A 22,031-nucleotide genomic window follows, 5' to 3' on the forward strand; every position below is an offset into this window, starting at 1 on the left:
CTGAAGGGCTCAAAAGGCTTCAAAGTCGTGTTTGAGGAGGGTAACAATCACAGTAGACTGTGGCAGTTGTTGTGACTGTGTTTAAAACACGTTTTTGTCATTTATTATTCTGTTTTTGTTATTAAGGGGTTAATCATCCATTTGCAAGTGGGTGCAATGCTCTGCTGACTTGTTACATACACTGTAAACATTTTGTTAGTGTAACTGCCTTTTTTCACTGTTATTTCAAATTTTGTCAATTTGTTTCTCTTAAAGGCACAGTAACATTTTTTATATTGCTTGTTAACTTGCTTTAAAGTGTTTTCCAAGCTTGCTAGTCTCATTGCTAGTCTGTACAAACATGTCTGAAACAGAGGATACTTGTTCATTATGTTTAAAAGCCATGGTGGAGCTCCATAGGAGAATGTGTACTAAATGTATTGATTTCACCTTAAACAGTAAAGATCAGTCTTTATCTATAAAAGAATTGTCACCAGAGGGGTCTGTCGAGGGGGAAGTTATGCCGACTAACTCTCCCCACGTGTCGGACCCTTCGCCTCCCGCTCAAGGGACGCACGCTAATATGGCGCCAAGTACATCAGGGACGCCCATAGCGATTACTTTGCAGGACATGGCTGCAATCATGAATAATGCCCTGTCAGAGGTATTTTCCAGATTGCCTGAATTGAGAGGCAAGCGCAATAGCTCTGGGGTTAGACGAGATACAGAGCGCGTAGATGCTGTAAGAGCCATGTCTGATACTGCGTCACAATATGCAGAACCTGAGGACGGAGAGCTTCAGTCTGTGGGTGACGTCTCTGAATCGGGGAGACCTGATTCAGAGATTTCTAATTTTAAATTTAAGCTTGAGAACCTCCGTGTATTGCTTGGGGAGGTATTAGCTGCTCTGAATGACTGTGACACAATTGCAGTGCCAGAGAAATTGTGTAGGCTGGATAAATACTATGCAGTGCCGGTGAGTACTGATGTTTTTCCAATACCTAAAAGGCTTACAGAAATTAATAGTAAGGAGTGGGATAGGCCCGGTGTGCCCTTTTCCCCACCTCCTATATTTAGAAAAATGTTTCCAATAGATGCCACTACACGGGACTTATGGCAGACTTGTCCCTAAGGTGGAGGGAGCAGTTTCTACTTTAGCAAAGCGTACCACTATCCCGGTTGAGGACAGTTGTGCTTTTTCAGATCCAATGGATAAAAAATTAGAGGGTTACCTTAAGAAAATGTTTATTCAACAAGGTTTTATTTTACAGCCCCTTGCATGCATTGCGCCTGTCACTGCTGCGGCGGCGGCATTCTGGTTTGAGGCCCTGGAAGAGGCCATCCATACAGCTCCATTGACTGAAATTGTTGACAAGCTTAGAACTCTTAAGCTAGCTAACTCATTTGTTTCTGATGCCATTGTTCATTTGACTAAAGTAACGGCTAAGAATTCCGGATTCGCCATCCAGGCGTGTAGGGCGCTATGGCTCAAATCCTGGTCAGCTGATGTGACTTCAAAGTCTAAATTACTCAACATTCCTTTCAAGGGGCAGACCTTATTCGGGCCTGGTTTGAAAGAAATTATTGCTGACATTACTGGAGGTAAGGGTCATACCCTTCCTCAGGACAGGGCCAAATCAAAGGCCAAACAGTCTAATTTTCGTGCCTTTCGAAATTTCAAGGCAGGTGCAGCATCAACTTCCTCTGCTTCAAAACAAGAGGGAACTTTTGCTCAATCCAAGCAGGCCTGGAAACCTAACCAGTCCTGGAACAAGGGCAAGCAGGCCAGAAAGCCTGCTGCTGCCTCTAAGACAGCATGAAGGAGACAATGGATCTAGTAGGGGGCCGACTCTCTCTCTCTTCGCCCAGGCGTGGGCAAGAGATGTTCAGGATCCCTGGGCGTTGGAGATCATATCTCAGGGATATCTTCTGGACTTCAAAGCTTCTCCTCCACAAGGGAGATTTCACCTTTCAAGATTATCTGCAAACCAGATAAAGAAAGAGGCATTCCTAAGCTGCGCACAAGATCTCCTTGTAATGGGAGTGATCCATCCAGTTCCGCGGACGGAACAAGGACAGGGGTTTTATTAAAATCTGTTTGTGGTTCCCAAAAAAGAGGGAACCTTCAGACCAATTTTGGATTTAAAGATCCTAAACAAATTCCTCAGAGTTCCGTCATTCAAGATGGAAACTATTCGAACTATTTTACCCATGATCCAAGAGGGTCAGTACATGACCACAGTGGACTTAAAGGATGCTTACCTTCACATTCCGATTCACAATAAGCATCATCAGTTCCTGAGGTTTGCCTTTCTAGACAGGCATTACCAATTTGTAGCTCTTCCATTCGGGTTGGCTACAGCACCAAGAATTTTTACAAAGGTTCTGGGCTCACTTCTGGCGGTCCTAAGACCGCGAGGCATAGCAGTGGCTTCTTACCTGGACGATATCCTGATACAGGCGTCAAGCTTTCAAATTGCCAAATCTCATACAGAGATAGTTCTGGCATTCCTGAGGTCGCATGGGTGGAAATTGAACGAAGAAAAGAGTTCTCTATCTCCTCTCACGAGGGTTTCCTTCCTAGGGACTCTAATAGATTCTGTAGAAATGAAAATTGACCTGACGGAGTCCAGGTTATCAAAACTTCTAAATGCTTGCCGTGTTCTTCACTCCATTCGCTCAGTGCATGGAAGTAATCGGCTTAATGGTAGCAGCGATGGACATAGTGCCATTTGCGCGCCTGCATCTCAGACCGCTGCAATTATGCATGCTCAGTCAGTGGAATGGGGATTACACAGATTTGTCCCCTCTACTAAATCTGGATCAGGAAACCAGAGATTCTCTTCTCTGGTGGTTATCTCGGGCCCATCTGTCCAAGGGTATGACCTTTCGCAGACCAGATTGGACAATTGTAACAACAGATGCCAGCCTTCTAGGTTGGGGTGCAGTCGAGAACTCCCTGAAGGCTCAGGGTTCATGGACTCAGGAGGAGAAACTCCTCCCAATAAATATTCTGGAGTTAAGAGCAATATTCAATGCTCTTCTGGCTTGGCCTCGGCTAGCAACATTGAGGTTCATCAGATTTCAGTCGGACAACATCACGATTGTGGCTTACATCAACCATCAAGGGGGAACCAGGAGTTCCCTAGCGATGTCAGAAGTCTCCAAGATAATTCGCTGGGCAGAGACTCACTCTTGCAACCTGTCAGCGATCCATATCCCAGGTGTAGAGAACTGGGAGGCGGATTTTCTAAGTCGTCAGACTTTTCATCCGGGGGAATGGGAACTCCATCCGGAGGTGTTTGCTCAATTGGTTCTCCGTTGGGGCAAACCAGAATTGGATCTCATGGCGTCTCGCCAGAACGCCAAGCTTCCTTGTTACGGATCCAGGTCCAGGGACCCAGAAGCGGCACTGATAGATGCTCTAGCAGCGCCTTGGTTCTTCAACCTGGCTTATGTGTTTCCACCGTTTCCTCTGCTCCCTCGTCTGATTGCCAAAATCAAACAGGAAAGAGCATCGGTGATATTGATAGCGCCTGCGTGGCCACGCAGGACCTGGTATGCAGACCTAGTGGACATGTCATCCTTTCCATCATTGACTCTGCCTCTGAGACAAGACCTTCTAATACAAGGTCCTTTCAATCATCCGAATCTACTTTCTCATAGACTGACTGCATGGAGATTGAACGCTTGATCCTATCAAAGCGTGGCTTCTCCGAGTAAGTAATTGATACCTTAATACAGGCACGAAAGCCTGTCACCAGGAAAATTTACCACAAGATATGGCGTAAATATCTTCATTGGTGTGAATCCAAGAATTACTCATGGAGTAGGGTTAGGATTCCTAGGTGAAGAAAGCAAGTGAGGCACCGGATAATTTTCAAACAGCAAATGTGCTTTATTCAAGGTATGTAAAATTACAACCGGAGTTGCACAGGAAAAGCATTAAACCTCAGGGCTAGTTGGAGTAGTGGTCACCCACGTACCCTAATGCTGACATGTTTCGGCGAAAGCCGTAATTGTAGCTGTAGGGTAAAAGCCTGGCCTTCCATTTAAAAGAACAGATCACCTGTGATAGGTTAAAATAAATTGCTACGTGGTTGATACACACCTCCACCTGTGAGTCAAAAAATATATACCGCCCTGTTAGGAAGTTAACTCCTCATTATCCACTGCATAAGATTACATGTATAGACAACTTTGTTATTTAAATTATCCTAAATAAAGCTAAATTATACTGCATTCAATACATATCCTGCTGTATGCCTCCACACGAAAGGAAGGAAACAAAAGTGATAAGAGTGACATTCGTCTACTTATTTTAAACAGCATTATGTACAAATTCAATATTACTTAAATGCATCAGTTTTATGATAATGGATAGTTCTATACAATGAATATCATTCCATGTCTATCATGTACATTGATTGTAAGGAATTAGGATACCTAGTCAAATCGGATTTGTTAAATTTCAATTAATAATAAAAAAGCTAAATAGAAATAATAATAATAATCATTACATAATGAACTCGAGTAAGGACTGTATGTAAGGGAAATTTCTATAACATATGTGGTAGGCTGGTATGGTATAAGCAACCCACTGTCACTGTTTATACACTGCCTAGGAAAGAGTGCTGTGTCGTGCAAAAAGATACACAGGCTAACACCAGAAATTAATCAGATCGTATTCAGAGTTAAGCCCATTGGGCATTCTGGTGTGTAGCCTGTGTATCCAGAACACCTCCCTTTTAAGAAGCAAATTATCCCTGTCACCCCCCCTGTTGTTTGTGTTTACAACTTCAACAATTGTCCATGACAATGTCCCTGGATCTTTGTTATGTTTAACCTTAAAGTGATTTACCAGGGGGGTGATTAGTTTGCCCCTTTTAATATCATTTATATGTTCCCTTATCCTGGTCCTGGCTTGTCTGGACGTTTGTCCTGTATATTGAATGTCACATGAGTCACAACTGAGGAGATATACTGCATATGTTGACCTGCAATTAAAGAGCGCTCTATGTGCAAATGTCTCACCAGAGTAGGTGCTTCTGAATATATTACCCAATTTTACATGACTACATGCTATGCAGTTGGTGAAACTACATTTGTAAACTCCTTTGCAGCTTAGCCAGGAGGATACACTAGTCTCATCCTGTTTCAATTGTGTAGGGGCTACGTAGTTGCCTATGGTTTTGCCTCTCTTAAAAGCGAATCTCACCTTCTGTGATGCAATCTGCATAAGGTCATCATCTGACCTCAGAAGTGTCATATGTCTACGTATAATATTACATATCTGGTAATATTGTTTACTAAACTGAGTCACAAACGTTAACTGTTCAGACTTTGCATCACATTCTGTGGGTTTATCATTAAGTAAATTGTCCCTCTCAATGGCCCTTACTTCCTCCCGGGCCTTAATAATGTCCTGTTTAGGGTACCCCCTATCAAGGAATTTTTCATATAATTCCATTTCATGTTTAGAGTGTTCACTTTCTCTGGTGCAATTTCTTTTTACCCTAGTAAATTGTCCTTTCAATACAGACTTGAAAACCTGCTTAGGGTGACTACTCTGAGCGTGCAGTAGGGTATTCCTGGTTATGGGTTTTCTGTAGAGCTCTACCCTTATACATTCAGTTTCCTCACCATGGAGGGTAACATCCAAAAAGTTTATTTTAGAGAGCCCAAATTCATGGGTGAATTGTAGACTTGCATCATTAATATTTAGATGCCCTACAAATTCCCGAGCTTCATTTAGACTGCCATCCCATATAAAGAGCAGGTCGTCTATATATCGTCGATAATAGACGATTTTGCCCTTATATTTGTTTGTATCTCCAAAGATGTGGCACAGCTCCCACCAACCCATGTATAGTTTGGCATAAGAGGGAGCAAATTTAGCTCCCATGGCTGTGCCACATCTCTGGAGATAAAAAAACACGCTCGAATACAAAGAAATTGTGGGTGAGTAGGAACTCAGTGACTCTAAGGATAAATATAATAAATTTATCACTATACCCAGTGGATCTCCTTAGAAAGAAGGATATGCCCTCTAAGCCAGTGCTATGCGGGATGGACGAATATAGTGATTTAACATCAACTGATAACCACCCATAGCCCTCTTTCCAAGGGATTACTTCTACCTCTTTCAGCAGTTGTTTAGTATCTCTAAGGTGGCTGAGAAGTTCCCCCACCAGGGGTTGTAAGATAGAGTCTAACCATTTTGATAATGGCTCCAACATAGAATCAATCCCACTGATGATGGGTCTACCCTCAACATTCTCCAAAGTCTTGTGCACCTTTGGAAGAATGTTGAAGGTAGGGATCTTGGGATTCCTGGCATACAAAAAATCACAAGTGCCATCGTCCAAAAAGCCCTCTTCCTTCCCATCATCAATCAAGTGTGAGAGTTCTTTCTGAAATCTGGTGGTGGGGTCAAAATCTAATATAGTGTACTGTTTAGGGTCATTAAGTTGCCTAAGGGCCTCCCTATCAAAGAACACCCTATCCATTAAGACAACAGATCCCCCCTTATCTGCTGCCCTCACCACCAGATTTTTGTTCTCACTTAAGTTTTTAAGTGCAGTTTTCTCTTTACTGCTAAGGTTACCCTTTGTTCCAAGTCTAGTGGTGTATGCCAATTTGGTCAAATCTTCCTCTACCCTCTTCTGGAATTTTTCCAGAGTTGAACCCCTCGACTGGATTGGGTAGAATTTGGATGCACCTCTAAGTCTAGGACCAATGGCACCAGTGTGTGTGGTATCATTATCTACACTATTACTTTCTCTTTGTAGTGTCTCTAAGCCCGCCACATCACAACACTCCTCAAAGGTTAAATTAGTTCTCATACCTTTGGGGGAATCCCCAACACAGGGACTTTCAACCAAACAATTTTTTAAATGCTTTTTTAATGTTGGTGACCTAATCAGTTTATTTACATCCAATAACGTGGAAAATAAATCAAAATCATCAGTGGGAACAAAATTAAGTCCTAACCCTAGGACCTTCTCCTCAGCTTTACTTAGTATATGACTGGACAGGTTGATAACCAGTGTCAATTGTACTTCCTGCCCTGTTGTCTCCTCCTTGTTGAGAATCTTGTTTTTAAGTTTTCTCCACCTCTTCCCCCCCCCCTTCTTGTCCTATGGGGGGCCTGGAAAAAACCTGTTCTATCTCTCCCCTTTCCTTTTCCACAGTAGTGGCAGTATTGGGTATAGGGGTCTCAATTGCCCTATCCATATCCTGATACCTAGACTGCCTACCCCTCTCTCTTCCTCTGCCACCCACATTAGTATGTGCCGGGGCCAAAGTCATATCCCCAGTTTTATTAGTGATGGTTAAGGGGGCCTGTGTATTCTCATCACCTGAGGAGGCTCCAGTGTTATAGTCTTCCTGAGATTCTACCTCACTGTCTGAAAAGGTCACCTTTTTAGGTGTATACTGACCCTTCTTGGCTCCCTGACCTTGAGATATGTTTTTATTTTTGTTTATGTTTTTATTGTCTCTTTTAAATTTATAAGTAAGTGACCTTTGTTTTTATTCCAAATATAAATTCTGTTGTTATCATAGTCACTTTGGTCCCTAAGATATTTTTCGTGTTTTATTTCCATAATATTATTTTTAGCCTCATTCAGAGAGCTTCTCAATATACTGTCATACTGTGCATATTTAATACATGTACTGCGTATACTTAACTCAGACTGTAAAAGCTCAATATCAACAGTTGTACCATTAAGCAATTTTCTTTTATAATCAATAAGCATGTTAATAAGGCTTATAGAACAGTCTGTCAATATGGCATTCCATGAAGCAATAAATTCCACATCTTCCACTGGAAAGGTAGGGAACTTACTGATCCGTAAACCCCTAGGTATAATGCCCAAGCTAAGATACTTTTGTAGAGTCCAAATGTCCCATTTGAGACGACATTCCTTAATCAACAAAGATTCAGCTTCCTCAAAAAGCTTGCTGAGTGGAAAAAGGGCCCGATCTGTGACAAACAAAGTCTCAAGTTCATTTTCATCTAACCCTCTATCCTCCAATTTAGACAGTGAATAAAACTGTGTTTGTACTTCCATGCTTTGATTAGCCTCCATATTGTAATTTCTAGGCAGCCGTAAAATGAAGCAACCACAATGTGAAATACAGTGCAAGCCAAAAGAATCACTGGGATATTCAGTGACAAAGTATCACAACAGAGTTAATGCAGCACTTGTTAACACATCACGTGTGGTAAGTGATTTGAATTCACATTGAACCCCTATATTGGGCACCTTGTAGCTCCTCTCCAACCCCAACTTTGTTCCGTATGTTGTGTGAAAACTGGTGTACACGCTACTGACAAACGCTGATTCTGGGGACCCACCTTAAGTTTGCTGCTCAAGATCCTCTCTCAAAGGCGTCTGTGTATTCACAGCATCATGGAGGTCCTAGGATATTGTCCTTCCTCCAAGAGGGTTTGGACAAAGGATTATCAGCTAGTTCTTTAAAGGGACAGATTTCTGCTCTGTCTATTCTTTTACACAAGCGTCTGGCAGAAGTTCCAGACGTTCAGGCATTTTGTCAGGCTTTAGTTAGAATTAAGCCTGTGTTTAAACCTGTTGCTCCTCCATGGAGCATAAACTTGGTTCTTAAAGTTCTTCAAGGGGTTCCGTTTGAACCCCTTCATTCTATTGATATCAAACTTCTTTCATGGAAAGTTCTTTTTCTGATGGCTATTTCCTCAGCTCGAAGAGTCTCGGAGTTATCTGCCTTACATTGTGATTCTCCTTATCTGATCTTTCACTCAGATAAAGTTGTTCTGCGTACAAAACCTGGGTTTTTACCTAAGGTGGTTTCTAACAAGAATATCGATCAAGAGATTGTTGTTCCATCATTATGTCCTAATCCTTCTTCAAAGAAGGAATGTCTTTTGCATAATCTAGACGTAGTCCGTGCCTTGAAGTTTTACTTAAAGGCTACTAAAGATTTTCGCCAAACATCTAACCTGTTTTGTTGTTTACTCTGGACAGAGGAGAGGTCAGAAGGCCTCGGCAACCTCTCTTTCTTTTTGGCTTCGTAGTATAATCCGTTTAGCCTATGAGACTGCTGGACAGCAGCCTCCTGAAAGGATTACAGCTCATTCTTTTAGAGCTGTGGCTTCCACCTGGGCCTTTAAAAATGAGGCCTCTGTTGAACAGATTTGCAAGGCTGCAACTTGGTCTTCCCTTCATACTTTTTCCAAATTTTACAAATTTGATACTTTTGCTTCTTCGGAGGCTGTTTTTGGGAGAAAGGTTCTACAAGCAGTGGTTCCTTCCGTTTAAGTTCCTGCCTTGTCCCTCCCATCATCCATGTACTTTAGCTTTGGTATTGGTATCCCACAAGTAATGGGTGATCCGTGGACTGGATACACTTAACAAGAGAAAACATAATTTATGCTTACCTAATAAATTTATTTCTCTTGTAGTGTATCCAGTCCACGGCCCGCCCTGTCCTTTTCAGGCAGGTCTAAATTTTAATTAAACTATAGTCACCACTGCACCCTATGGTTTCTCCTTTTCTCGGCTTGTTTCGGTCGAATGACTGGATATGGCAGTGAAGGGAGGAGCTGTATAGCAGCTCTGCTGTGGGTGATCCTCTTGCAACTTCCTGTTGGGAAGGAGAATATCCCACAAGTAATAGATGATCCGTGGACTGGATACACTACAAGAGAAATAAATTTATCAGGTAAGCATAAATTATGTTTTTGACTTTAGTGTCCCTTTAAAGGACCATTACATTTGACATTTCACGCATGAAATGTTTCAGTATTGCAAGTGAAACACTATTGCACTGGTTTTCAAACCTTTGGCCTCCCTAACAGGCTAGATTTTCAGGATTACCTTGGATGAGAGCAGCTAAAATAATCATGTTTATTAATCAGCTGATTTTTTCGCCTTTGCTTTAGTTCAGAAATCTGGCCTGTTAGTGGGCCCGAGGACAGTTTTTTGAAAACCAGTGCATTATTGCAATATACATTAATTTTTATTTTGCAGTCTTAGACACCCCAGTCTGAACATGTGCAAACAGTATTTGTGCTATATCTGAATATTAGTCTGTTATTGGTTAAATGGGGTTCTTTTGCTCTGGTGGTCAGTGAAAAGAATAAACATAAAACAATACTCATTCGACAAAATAAAGCTGCAGTTTTCATTGCAAAATTATTCTTATATACAGGTATACCTCACTTTACAGCGCTTCGCTAATACATCGCTTTGTGGAGCTGAAGTTCAACCTCCAAGGATTTTGAAACAGTGCTGTAATCATCGTGAGATTGCGAGAAAAGTGACTGGCACCATTTTGTTATGCACAGTTCACTATGTTTACAGCATTACAGTGCGATCTGTGTCTCAGTGCTATAGTCTGGCAAATTGTACTACAGTAATTGTCACTATTTTACAGGTACAGTATTTATTGAATACTAATTGAATACTGTGCTGTGCTAGTGTTAAACTAAACATAGCACTATTGCACATCTAATATATGTTAGCTCAAACATGTTTTCAAGTTTTTAAACACACTGGCAAGTGAAAAGAGAGCTAAAACTGCCTTGTTTCACTTTAAGGCGGATTTCACTTTACAGCAGAACTCCGGTCCCTAACCCGCTGTATGAGCGGGGTATACCTGTATGAAGGTTCATAATCATTTAGTTTGTGTTTAATATCCCTTTAAGTAAGATTACTATGAAATCCCACAAGGTCACAGTAAAGCAAAGTATAACATCAGCGCTGATTGGCTTTTTTTATAAAATTATGCAGCTGACAGCAGCTTAAAGGACAACTCAATGCAGTAGAATTGTATAATTATTAAGTACATAATAAAAAGACAAGGCAATAACACCTACTCTGAATTTCAAATAAGCAGTAGATTTTTTTCTGACAAGTTTTATTTTTTCTCCCATTTTCTGGCCCCTTGTATCATGTGACAGACATCATCCAATCACAGACTAGTATACGTATACACTGTGAGCTTGTGCACACGCTCAGTAGGATCTTGTTCCCCAGAAAGTTTGCATATAAAAAGACTGTAAAAAAATTGATTATAGAAGTAAATAGGAAATAGTCTTAAAACTGCATATTCGTTCTGAATTATATTTTGACTTGAGTGTCCTTTTATAAGGCTAACTGTTCCCAGAGCGCTTACTATTGTGAGCTGAAGAAAATATCTTCCTTTTTTAAATAGAGCTTTATATGTGATATTTTCTTGTCAGATTTTACATTTTTTTTTTAGCAATATGAATAAAAAATATATATATTACACTTGAACAATATGGTCAGCTGCTAGGTGTGGTATTACGGGAGAGAAAAATTTGTTTTAGTCTAACATTATCTACTTCAACTTTTTAAATATAAAACCTATCAAACAATATGATATATTAAAGTACCAGTAAATACAGTAGATTTGCATAATCAATAAATACATGATTAAAATACAATGCAATAGAACTTATCTGAACCTCAAATGAGTAGATTGAAACTTGTCTATTTCCACCATTCCTGTATCATGTGACAGCCATCAGCCAATCACAAATGCATATAAGTTTGTTCTGTGAATTCCTGCACATGCTCAGTAGTTGCTGGTGACTCAAAGTGTAAATATAAAAATACTGTGCATATTTTAGTAAATTGAAAATTTGTTTAAAATTGCATGCTCTATCTGTATCATGAAAGGTTAATTTTTACTTGATAGTCCCTTTAACATGTTTCAGCAGAGAGCCTACCTTCCTCATGAAAATTCTTTTACCTCTTATTTTCTGGTAGCTGTTTTAGACCTCCTTCCTTGGAATGAGAGAACACAGGTAATCAACATAACGGGACTTAAACCACAACTTTTTCATTTATATCAGCAATAAGATAAGGAAGCACTTGTGTTTATATAGATTGATAGGATAATGGAATCTGCTCTCCTTGCAAGTTCAGCCCGGTTGTGATTTTAAAGCACAAAAGGCTTTCTCAAAATTTCCCCATACATTTTATACAATTTTAAAGTTCACTGTCTCTAACTTTCATTTGCCCATATGCAAGTTCCTTCTCTAGCTCCTTATTAAACTTAAAAAAAAAAACTAAAAACATTTGAAAAGAAAAAATATGGATGGGCGACACTAATATTTTGACTAGTTGGCTACTAAATGTCATGTTTGTCAAGCCCTAGATTAAAGACCCTCACAGAATAGAATTTAACAAATTTTGTATTTTTTTTAAGAACCCTTTATGATGCTTATCTATTTATTTTGCTATAAAGTCCCTCTAAAAATTGTGGATATTTTACTGTTGCTTATGTATAGGACTAATGTTAGAAAATTTATATTTTTGACCTGATTGTTACAAAATTATATTGTACTCACTCATGAATTTCCTCTGATTTAGAATAAAGTCTTCACATACCTTGATAGACACACAGTTTTATTGATGTACACAAGCTTAAAAACGTAATGAAAATAAATTTAATTTAGTTTTTTATTAACTCAATTCACAGATTTGTTTATAGAACTTAATTGCATATCGACTTCTACCTAACGTGTAACTAAACCTTATTTGAAACAGCTGAGACAAACTTGTTTTTTTCCCCTGTAGGACATTTGAGAACAGCTATGTCCTTGTTTTATTCGAGTATCATTTTTATCTTTGAAACTGCATGCTAAATCATGCATTTATTTTGTTTACACTTCCTTTGATTTTATTTTGTTATGCCTTGGTCATATGTTTAAGAAATAAACACTGCTACTTTCTTTCATGTAATTAACAAGAGTCCATGAGCTAGTGACGTATGGGATATACATTCCTACCAGGAGGGGCAAAGTTTCCCAAACCTTAAAATGCCTATAAATACACCCCTCACCACACCCACAAATCAGTTTTACAAACTTTGCCTCCAAGGGAGGTGGTGAAGTAAGTTTGTGCTAGATTCTACGTTGATATGCGCTCCGCAGCAGGTTGGAGCCCGGTTTTCCTCTCAGCGTGCAGTGAATGTCAGAGGGATGTGAAGAGAGTATTGCCTATTGAATGCAGTGATCTCCTTCTACGGGGTCTATTTCATAAGGTTCTCTGTTATCGGTCGTAGAGATTCATCTCTTACCTCCCTTTTCAGATCGACGATATACTCTTATATATACCATTACCTCTACTGATTCTCGTTTCAGTACTGGTTTGGCTTTCTACTACATGTAGATGAGTGTCCTGGGGTAAGTAAGTCTTATTTTCTGTGACACTCTAAGCTATGGTTGGGCACTTTATTTATAAAGTTCTAAATATATGTATTCAAACATTTATTTGCCTTGACTCAGAATGTTCAACTTTCCTTATTTCCAGACAGTCAGTTTCATATTTGGGATTATGCATTGAATTATCATATTTTTTCTTACCTCAAAAATTTGACTTTTTTCCCTGTGGGCTGTTAGGCTCGCGGGGGCTGAAAATGCTTCATTTTATTGCGTCATTCTTGGCGCGGACTTTTTTGGCGCAAAAATTCTTTTCCGTTTCCGGCGTCATACGTGTCGCCGGAAGTTGCGTCATTTTTTTGACGTTATTTTGCGTCAAAGATGTCGGCGTTCCGGATGTGGCGTCATTTTTGGCGCCAAAAGCATTTAGGCGCCAAATAATGTGGGCGTCTTTTTTGGCGCTAAAAAATATGGGCGTCATTTTTGTCTCCACATTATTTAAGTCTCATTATTTATTGCTTCTGGTTGCTAGAAGCTTGTTCACTGGCATTTTTTTTCCCATTCCTGAAACTGTCATTTAAGGAATTTGATCAATTTTGCTTTATATGTTGTTTTTTTCTTTTACATATTGCAAGATGTTCCACGTTGCAACTGAGTCAGAAGTTACTACAGGAAAATCACTGCACAGTGCTGGAGCTACCAAGCTAAGTCTGCTATAAACTTTTGGTATCTGTTTCTCCAGCTGTTATTTGTATTGCATGTCATGTCAAACTTATTAATGCAGATAAAATTTCCTTTAGTACTGTTACATTACCTGTTGCTGTCCATCAACATCTAATTTTCAGAGTGTTCCTGATAACATAAGAGATTTTATTTTTTAAATCCATTAAGAAGGCTATGTCTGTTATTTCTCCTTCTAGTATACATAAAAGTCTTTTAAAACTTCTCTTTTTTTCAGATGAATTTTTAAATGAACATCATCATTCTGATACTGATAATGGTTCTTCTGGTTCAGAGGTTTCTGTCTCAGAGGTTGATGCTGATAAATCTTTGTATTTGTTCAAGATGGAATTTATTCGTTCTTTACTTAAAGAAGTGTTATTTGCATTAGAAATAGAGGATTCTGGTCCTCTTGATACTAAATGTAAACGTTTAAATAAGGTTTTTAAATCTCCTGTAGTTATTCCAGAAGTGTTTTATCTCCCTGATGCTATTTCTGAAGTAATTTCCAGGGAATGGAATAATTTGGGTAATTTATTTACTCCTTCTAGACGTTTAAGCAAATTTTATCCTGTGCCATCTGACAGATTAGAGTTTGTTGGGACAAAAATCCCTAAGGTTATGGGGCTGTCTCTACTCCTGCTAATGTACTACTATTCCTATGGCAGATAGTACTTCATTTAAGGATCCTTTTAGATAGGAAAATTGAATCCTTTCTAAGAAAAGCTTACTTATGTTCAGGTAATCTTCTTAGACCTGCTATATTTTTAGCGGATGTTGCTGCAGCTTCAACTTTTTGGTTAGAAGCTTTAGCGCATCAAGTAACAGATCATAATTTTATAGCATTATTATTATTCTATAACATGCTAATAATTTTATTGGTGATACCATCTTTTGATATCATTAGAGTTGATGTCAGGTATATGTCTCTAGCTATTTTAGCTAGAAAAGCTTTATGGATTAAACTTGGAATGCTGACATGTCTTCTAAGTCAACTTTGCTTTCCCTTTCTTTCCAGGGTAAATAATCATTTCGTTCCTTTCCTCACAACAAGGAACAAAAGCCTGATCCTTCATCCTCAGGAGCGGTATCAGTTTGGAAACTATTTCCAGTTTGGAATATATCCAAGCCTTATAGAATCCTATAGCCAGCTCCTAAGTACCTATGAAGGTGCGGCCCTTATTCCAGCTCAGCTGGTATGGGGCAGATTACGTTTTTTTCAAAGAAATTTGGATCAATTCCGTTCTTAATCTCTGGTTTCAGAAACATTGTTTCAGGAAGGTACAGAATTGGCTTCAAGTTAAGGCCTCCTGCTAAGAGATTCTTTTCTTTCCCGTGTCCCAATTGACACAGCAAGGCTCAGCATTTCTGAAATGTGTTTCAGATCTAGAGTTGGCTGGAGTATTTATGCGAGTTCCAGTTCTGGAACAGGGGCTGGGGTTTTATTTTATCTCTTCATTGTACCAAAGAAGGTCAATTCCTTCAGACCAGTTATGGTTCTATCATTATTGAATCGTTATGTTAGGATACCAACATTCAAGATGGTTACTGTAGGTCTATACTGCCTTTTGTTTAGCAAGGGCATTATATGTCTACAATAGATTTACAGGATGTGTATCTGCATATTCCGATTCATCCAGATCACTTTTAGTGTCTGAGATTCTCTTTTTAGACAAGCATTACCAGTTTTTGTGGCTCTACTATTTGGTCTAGCCTCAGTTCCAAGAATTTTTTTCAAAGGTTCTCGGTGCCCTTCTTTCTGTAATCAGAGAATAGGATTTTGGTATTTCCTTATTTGGACGATATCTTGGTACTTGCTCAGTCTTCTCATTTTCGAAGAATCTCATACGAATCGACTTGTGTTGTTTCTTCAAGTTCATGGTTGGAGGATCAATTTACCAATCAGTTTATTGATTCCTCAGACAAGGGTAACCTTTTTAGGTTTCTAGATAAATTCAGTGTCTATGACTCTGTCCTTGTCAGACAAGAGAAGTTTAACATTGATATCAGCTTGTCAAAACCTTCAGTCACAATCATTCCCTTTGGTAGCCTTATGCATGGATATGTTGGATCTTAGGACTGCCGCATCAGATGCGATCTCCTTTGCTCGTTTTCACATGCGACCTCTTCAGCTCTGTATGCTGAACCAATGGTGCAGGGATTACTCAAAGATATCTCAATTAATATCTTTAAACCGATTTTACGACACTCTCTGACATGGTGGACAGATCACCATCGTTTAGTTCAGGGGGCTTCTTGTTCTTCCGACCTGGACTATAATCTCAACAGATACGAGTCTTACAGGTTGGGGAGCTGTGTGGGGGTATCTGACGGCACAAGGGGTTTGGGAATCTCAGGAGGTGAGATTTCCGATCAATATTTTGGAACCCCGTGCAATTTTCAGAGCTCTTCAGTCTTGGCCTCTTCTGAAGAGAGAGTTGTTCATTGTTTTCAGATAAGACATTGTCACAACTGTGGCATACATCTATCATCAAGGAGGGACTCACAGTCCTCTGGCTATGAAAGAAGTATCTCGAATTTTGGTTTGGGCGGAATCCAGCTCCTGTCTAATCTCTGCGGTTTATATCCCAGGTATGGACAATTGGAAAGCGGATTATCTCAGTCGCCAAACGTTGCATCCGGGCGAATGGTCTCTTCACCCAGAGGTATTTCTTCAGATTGTTCAAATGTGGGAACTTCCAGAAATAGTTCTGATGGCTTCTCATCTAAACAAGAAACTTCCCAGGTATCTGTCCAGATCCCGGGATCCTCAGGCGGAGGCAGTGGATGCATTTTCACTTCCTTGGAAGTATCATCCTGCCTATATCTTTCCGCCTCTAGTTCTTCTTCCAAGAGTAATCTCCAAGATTCTGAAGGAATGCTCGTTTGTTCTGCTGGTAGCTCCGGCATGGCCTCACAGGTTTTGGTATGCGGATCTTGTCCGGATGGCCTCTTGCCAACCGTGGACTCTTCCGTTAAGACCAGACCTTTTGTCTCAAGGTCCTTTTTTCCATCAGGATCTGAAATCCTTAAATTTAAAGGTATGGAGATTGAACGCTTGATTCTTGGTCAAAGAAGTTTTCTCTGACTCTGTGATTAATACTATGTTACAGGCTCGTACATCTGTATCCAGAGAGATATATTATAGAGTCTGGAAGACTTATATTTCTTGGTGTCTTTCTCATCTTTTTTCTTGGCATTCTTTTAGAATACCGAGAATATTACAATTTCTTCAGGATGGTTTAGATAAGGGTTTGTCCGCAAGTTCCTTGAAAGGTCAAATCTCTGCTCTTTCTGTTCTTTTTCACAGGAAGATTGCTATTCTTCCTGATATTCATTGTTTTGTACAAGCTTTGGTTTGTATAAAGCCTGTCAATTTCTCCTCCTTGGAGTTTGAATTTGGTTCTGGGGGCTCTTCAAGCTCCTCCATTTGAACCTATGCATTCATTGGATATTAAATTACTTTCTTGGAAAGTTTTGTTCCTTTTGGCCATCTCTTCTGCCAGAAGAGTTTCTGAATTATCTGCTCTTTCTTATGAGTCTCCTTTTCTGATTCTTCATCAGGATAAGGCGGTGTTGCGAACTTCTTTTGAATTTTTACCTAAAGTTGTGAATTCCAACAACATTAGTAGAGAAATTGTGGTTCCTTCATTATGTCCTAATCCTAAGAATTCTAAGGAGAAATCGTTGCATTCTTTGGATGTTGTTAGAGCTTTGAAATATTATGTTGAAGCTACGAAATCTTTCTGTTAGACTTCTAGTCTATTTGTTATCTTTTCCGGTTCTAGGAAAGGCCAGAAAGCTTCTGCCATTTCTTTGGCATCTTGGTTGAAATCTTTAATTCATCTTGCCTATGTTGAGTCGGGTAAAATTCCGCCTCAGAGAATTACAGCTCATTCTACTAGGTCAGTATCTACTTCCTGGGCGTTTAGGAATGAAGCTTCGGTTGACCAGATCTGCAAAGCAGCAACTTGGTCCTCTTTGCATACTTTTACTAAATTCTACCATTTTGATGTATTTTCTTCTTCTGAAGCAGTTTTTGGTAGAAAAGTTCTTCAGGCAGCGGTTTCAGTTTGAATCTTCTGCTTAGGTTTTTTGTTAAACTTTATTTTGGGTGTGGATTATTTTCAGCAGGAATTGGCTGTCTTTATTTTATCCCTCCCTCTCTAGTGACTCTTGTGTGGAAAGATCCACATCTTGGGTAGTCATTATCCCATACGTCACTAGCTCATGGACTCTTGTTAATTACATGAAAGAAAACATAATTTATGTAAGAACTTACCTGATAAATTCATTTCTTTCATATTAACAAGAGTCCATGAGGCCCACCCTTTTTTGGGGTGGTTATGATTTTTTTGTTTAAAGCACAATTATTCCAATTCCTTATTTTATATGCTTCGCACTTTTTTTCTTATCACCCCACTTCTTGGCTATTCGTTAAACTGATTTGTGGGTGTGGTGAGGGGTGTATTTATAGGCATTTTAAGGTTTGGGAAACTTTGCCCCTCCTGGTAGGAATGTATATCCCATACGTCACTAGCTCATGGACTCTTGTTAATATGAAAGAAATGAATTTATCAGGTAAGTTCTTACATAAATTATGTTTTCAAGTGTTTAATAACCAAAAAAATACCTTTTTCATAAATGAATATCTTTTTTTTTTTTTTTTTTATTCCTTTTAAGAAAATACATTAAAAATGGCATTAAATAATATTTGAATATTGACTATCACCTTCCACTGTGTAAGTTAACATTTGAACCTTTACAATCAAGCAGAGCTCAAAAAACCTTTGTCAGCGGTGCCTGAAAAATCTGCCCTGGTGCTTCGATTTCTTGGCCTTGGCATTGTTCTACCATCTGTCTACCACATACCCCCATGCCAGCTTATAAGAGACACATTTGCGCCTTTTGTGCCTGGCATGTAGGGAATTATATTTACCATGCATGCATAGGAATAAACTACAATTAGATTAGCCTCATGGCATGCTGGGAATTGAGCGACCCTAGCTAAGACTTGTCAATGCACACATCTGCACCATACTGTTTGTCAACCGCAGGCCCTTAGCTAAAGCAGACAAATTGCTCTTGTGCACACACCAGTCAATTTGAACTACAGGTTCGCTACACCGAAGAGCTATGGCACTCAACTACAGCTTTCATGCAGTGCTGCTGCACACAGTATCAGCCTGCACACCAGGCGCACAAGCAGCTGTCTGAGTAGCTAAAGTAAGAGTGAGAATTATCTCTCAACCTATGCAGTATCCCAGTGTGTATAATACAGTAGGTCATGCACTCACTATAGAGCAGGGGTCGCCAGCCTTTCGGACCTCAAGGACCACTAAACTCACAATTTTGAATCCCGTGGGGCACTAACATGAATTTTTTTTAAAAAGGTACAAACCTCTGTGTGTGTGTATATGTGTGTGTGTGTGTGTATATGTATGTGTATATATATATATATATATATATATATATATATATATATATATATATATATATATATATATATATATATATATATATATATATATATATATAGTCCCAAATAGGTATTGCTCTCCTTATCCACAACTCTACTTCAGCCAGGGTGTAAAAAAAGCGATATGTAGAAATCCAAAAAAGACCGCACTAACTGGGCTTTTAAAGTAAAAAAATAACTTTTAATTATCCATAGTTAAAAATGGGGGGGGGGGGGAAAGGCATGACGTTTCGATCCTGTACTATCTTCTTTATCAAATGTCCCAGAATAAAGCGAGTGATGCTTCAGTGTAGGCGCACCATCAGCGAGATGCCCCAAGGAAGAGATATTTGTAATGGCAGCACTGCAGCTATTTAAAGCCCCTCCTGTGTGAGCAATCCAATTGGATTCGCTACAGCTGATTACAAGTCCTGTTTGCGCTACAGCACAAACATCCACCACGTGGGTAGTCGAAGCTGATCAGTGTGTTGTACTTGGCCCCTGCCAATCATGGCATTGTGAGGGCCTCGTGGCTAATTAGCATATGCATCATTGCAACCACTACAGTACGCCCCCCCCGGACGTGCGTCATTGTGTCGTAAGATTCAGATGCATCTGTTTTTATATATAATCTCTCACACACACACATAACTAGTATAACCATAACTAAGTTTACATCATGTTTATATTTACACATTTTTAAGAATTATTTTTTGGAATTAACTAACTGAATGACAGAACTGAGAGAATTCTTCCAAATGACAGATGAAGGGTGAGTGCCAACTTTTGAGCTGGAAACAGAGAGGCAGAAAGTGGGAAAAAAGAATTGTTTAAAAGGACCACAAGACTTCCAAGTTACCTCCCCAGTTAGAATTTATTCAAAACAATTTATGACTCCAATGTCTGTCCATGATCATAAGTAAAGTTTTTATATCAGAAAGCGCTCAATATGGATGTGAGCTAACTACGACTGATGTTACTGGCAATTACTATAATACTGGTGCGATATGGCTGATCTGCTGGATGACGATGGAATTCAGGTGGCATGGCTTTGTGCACGGGAAAATTATTAGAATAAAAATAATTAATATTTAATAAAATTAAAAAAATGATGGTGGGGAGGAAGACAAACAGTGATGTAAGTCCATCTGAAGGAATTAGGAAAACTACTACAAAGAGACAGGTAAAGGGAAGAAAATAAATGAAATATGAGAGAAATATTTTTTTTAAGATATTCTTTTTTTATATACTTTAATTACACTATTTCAAGCCAAGACTATACCAACCTCTGCTGGCTTTAGAATGGAAGCATCTTCCTCTGAGCAGCGCGGCGGGCGAGAGGAGTTAAAAACACAATCTAGCTATGCAAGTCGCGCAGTACTACGCAATTTGCGTAGGGAGATTGTAATTTAAAGCGACAGTATACACTCATTTTCATATAACTGCATGTAATAGACACTACTATAAAGAATAAGATGCACGGATACTGATATAAAAATTCAGTATAAAACTGTTTAAAAACTTACTTAGAAGTTGTCAGTTTGGCTCTGTTGAAAAGGTAGCTGGAAAGCCCACTGCAAGTGGCAAATAAGACACCCCCCCCCCTCACCCTTCTTTTGCATATGAAAAGACCCTTTACACAAACAGGAGCAAGCTGGAGAAGGTAGCTGACCGTATTCACATAAAACTTTGGGGCTTGGTTAGGAGTCTGAAAATCAGAGCAATGTTATTTAAAAATAAGCAAAACTATACATTTATTTAAAAAAAAAACTTTATGGGCTATATAAATAGATCATCTACAAAACATTTATGCAAGGAAAAAATGAGTGTATAATGTCCCTTTAACTTCTCCGTCGGTTTTCACTGATGTCCAGCCAGGCACTGTAGGGAGTTGTGGCGTGACGGGGGTGACACCATCAGAGGAGATGAGATCCTTCTTGATGGTGTCATGGACCACCAACATTTTCTCGGGGACCACCAGTAGTCCATTGACCACTGATTGGCAACTGCTGCTATAGAGGAATGAAAGTGCAGGGCACAGAGACAGGCAGGTTAGTACTGCACTAATTACTTTTTAATTTTTGTTTGTTTTATTTCATTATTTATAAAGCAAATTTCTAAATATTTACACACAGGAGTTACTCTAACCCAGTGTTTTTCAAACCTGTCCTCAGTCCTCCCTAACAAGCCACATTTTGAGGATATCTGAACTAGAGCACAGGTGAAACAATCAGATGATTAGTAAGTGGTTATTTTACCTGCTCTTATCCAAGGTAATCCTGAAAATCTGGCCTGTTGGGGAGGCTCAGTGCTCTAAATGAATTTCAGAATTAAAATACTGGAGGAGAAATGTGCTCTGAATCAGTACCGTCTAACGGCTTGGCTGTGAGAGTATTGCAGATTACTAAGCAGTAATATGTTGCAGATCTCTTTACCATTCTAGGTCTTATACAAATAAATAGTATTGTTTTTCTGTGTTTGTGCAGATTTTAATGTTCAACATTTTTACATTCAATTTCTGTCAAACCCCGAGTTCTTGACAAGTGTTAACTATTCATTTCCTTGTATAAAACAAACTAGTGTAAGATTGGTAATTTGCTTTTCTCATATGACTTCTTATGAAAACACATTGAAAGTTTCATAACCATGTGGTCACAATAAAACAAAGATCCCTGCTAAAATGTTGCAAATGCCATGCTA

The 22,031-nt window shown here is 39.2% G+C and overlaps 1 protein-coding gene across 2 annotated transcripts in view; it reads left to right on the forward strand.

The window, feature by feature from the left end:
- The window catches only part of NECTIN3 (nectin cell adhesion molecule 3), a 485,985-nt gene that overhangs the window by 76,206 nt on the left and 387,748 nt on the right, over positions 1 to 22,031 (forward strand). The window lies entirely within an intron of this gene.

Source organism: Bombina bombina, chromosome 3 (assembly GCF_027579735.1).
Source record: "Bombina bombina isolate aBomBom1 chromosome 3, aBomBom1.pri, whole genome shotgun sequence".
NCBI classification, from domain to species: domain Eukaryota; kingdom Metazoa; phylum Chordata; class Amphibia; order Anura; family Bombinatoridae; genus Bombina; species Bombina bombina.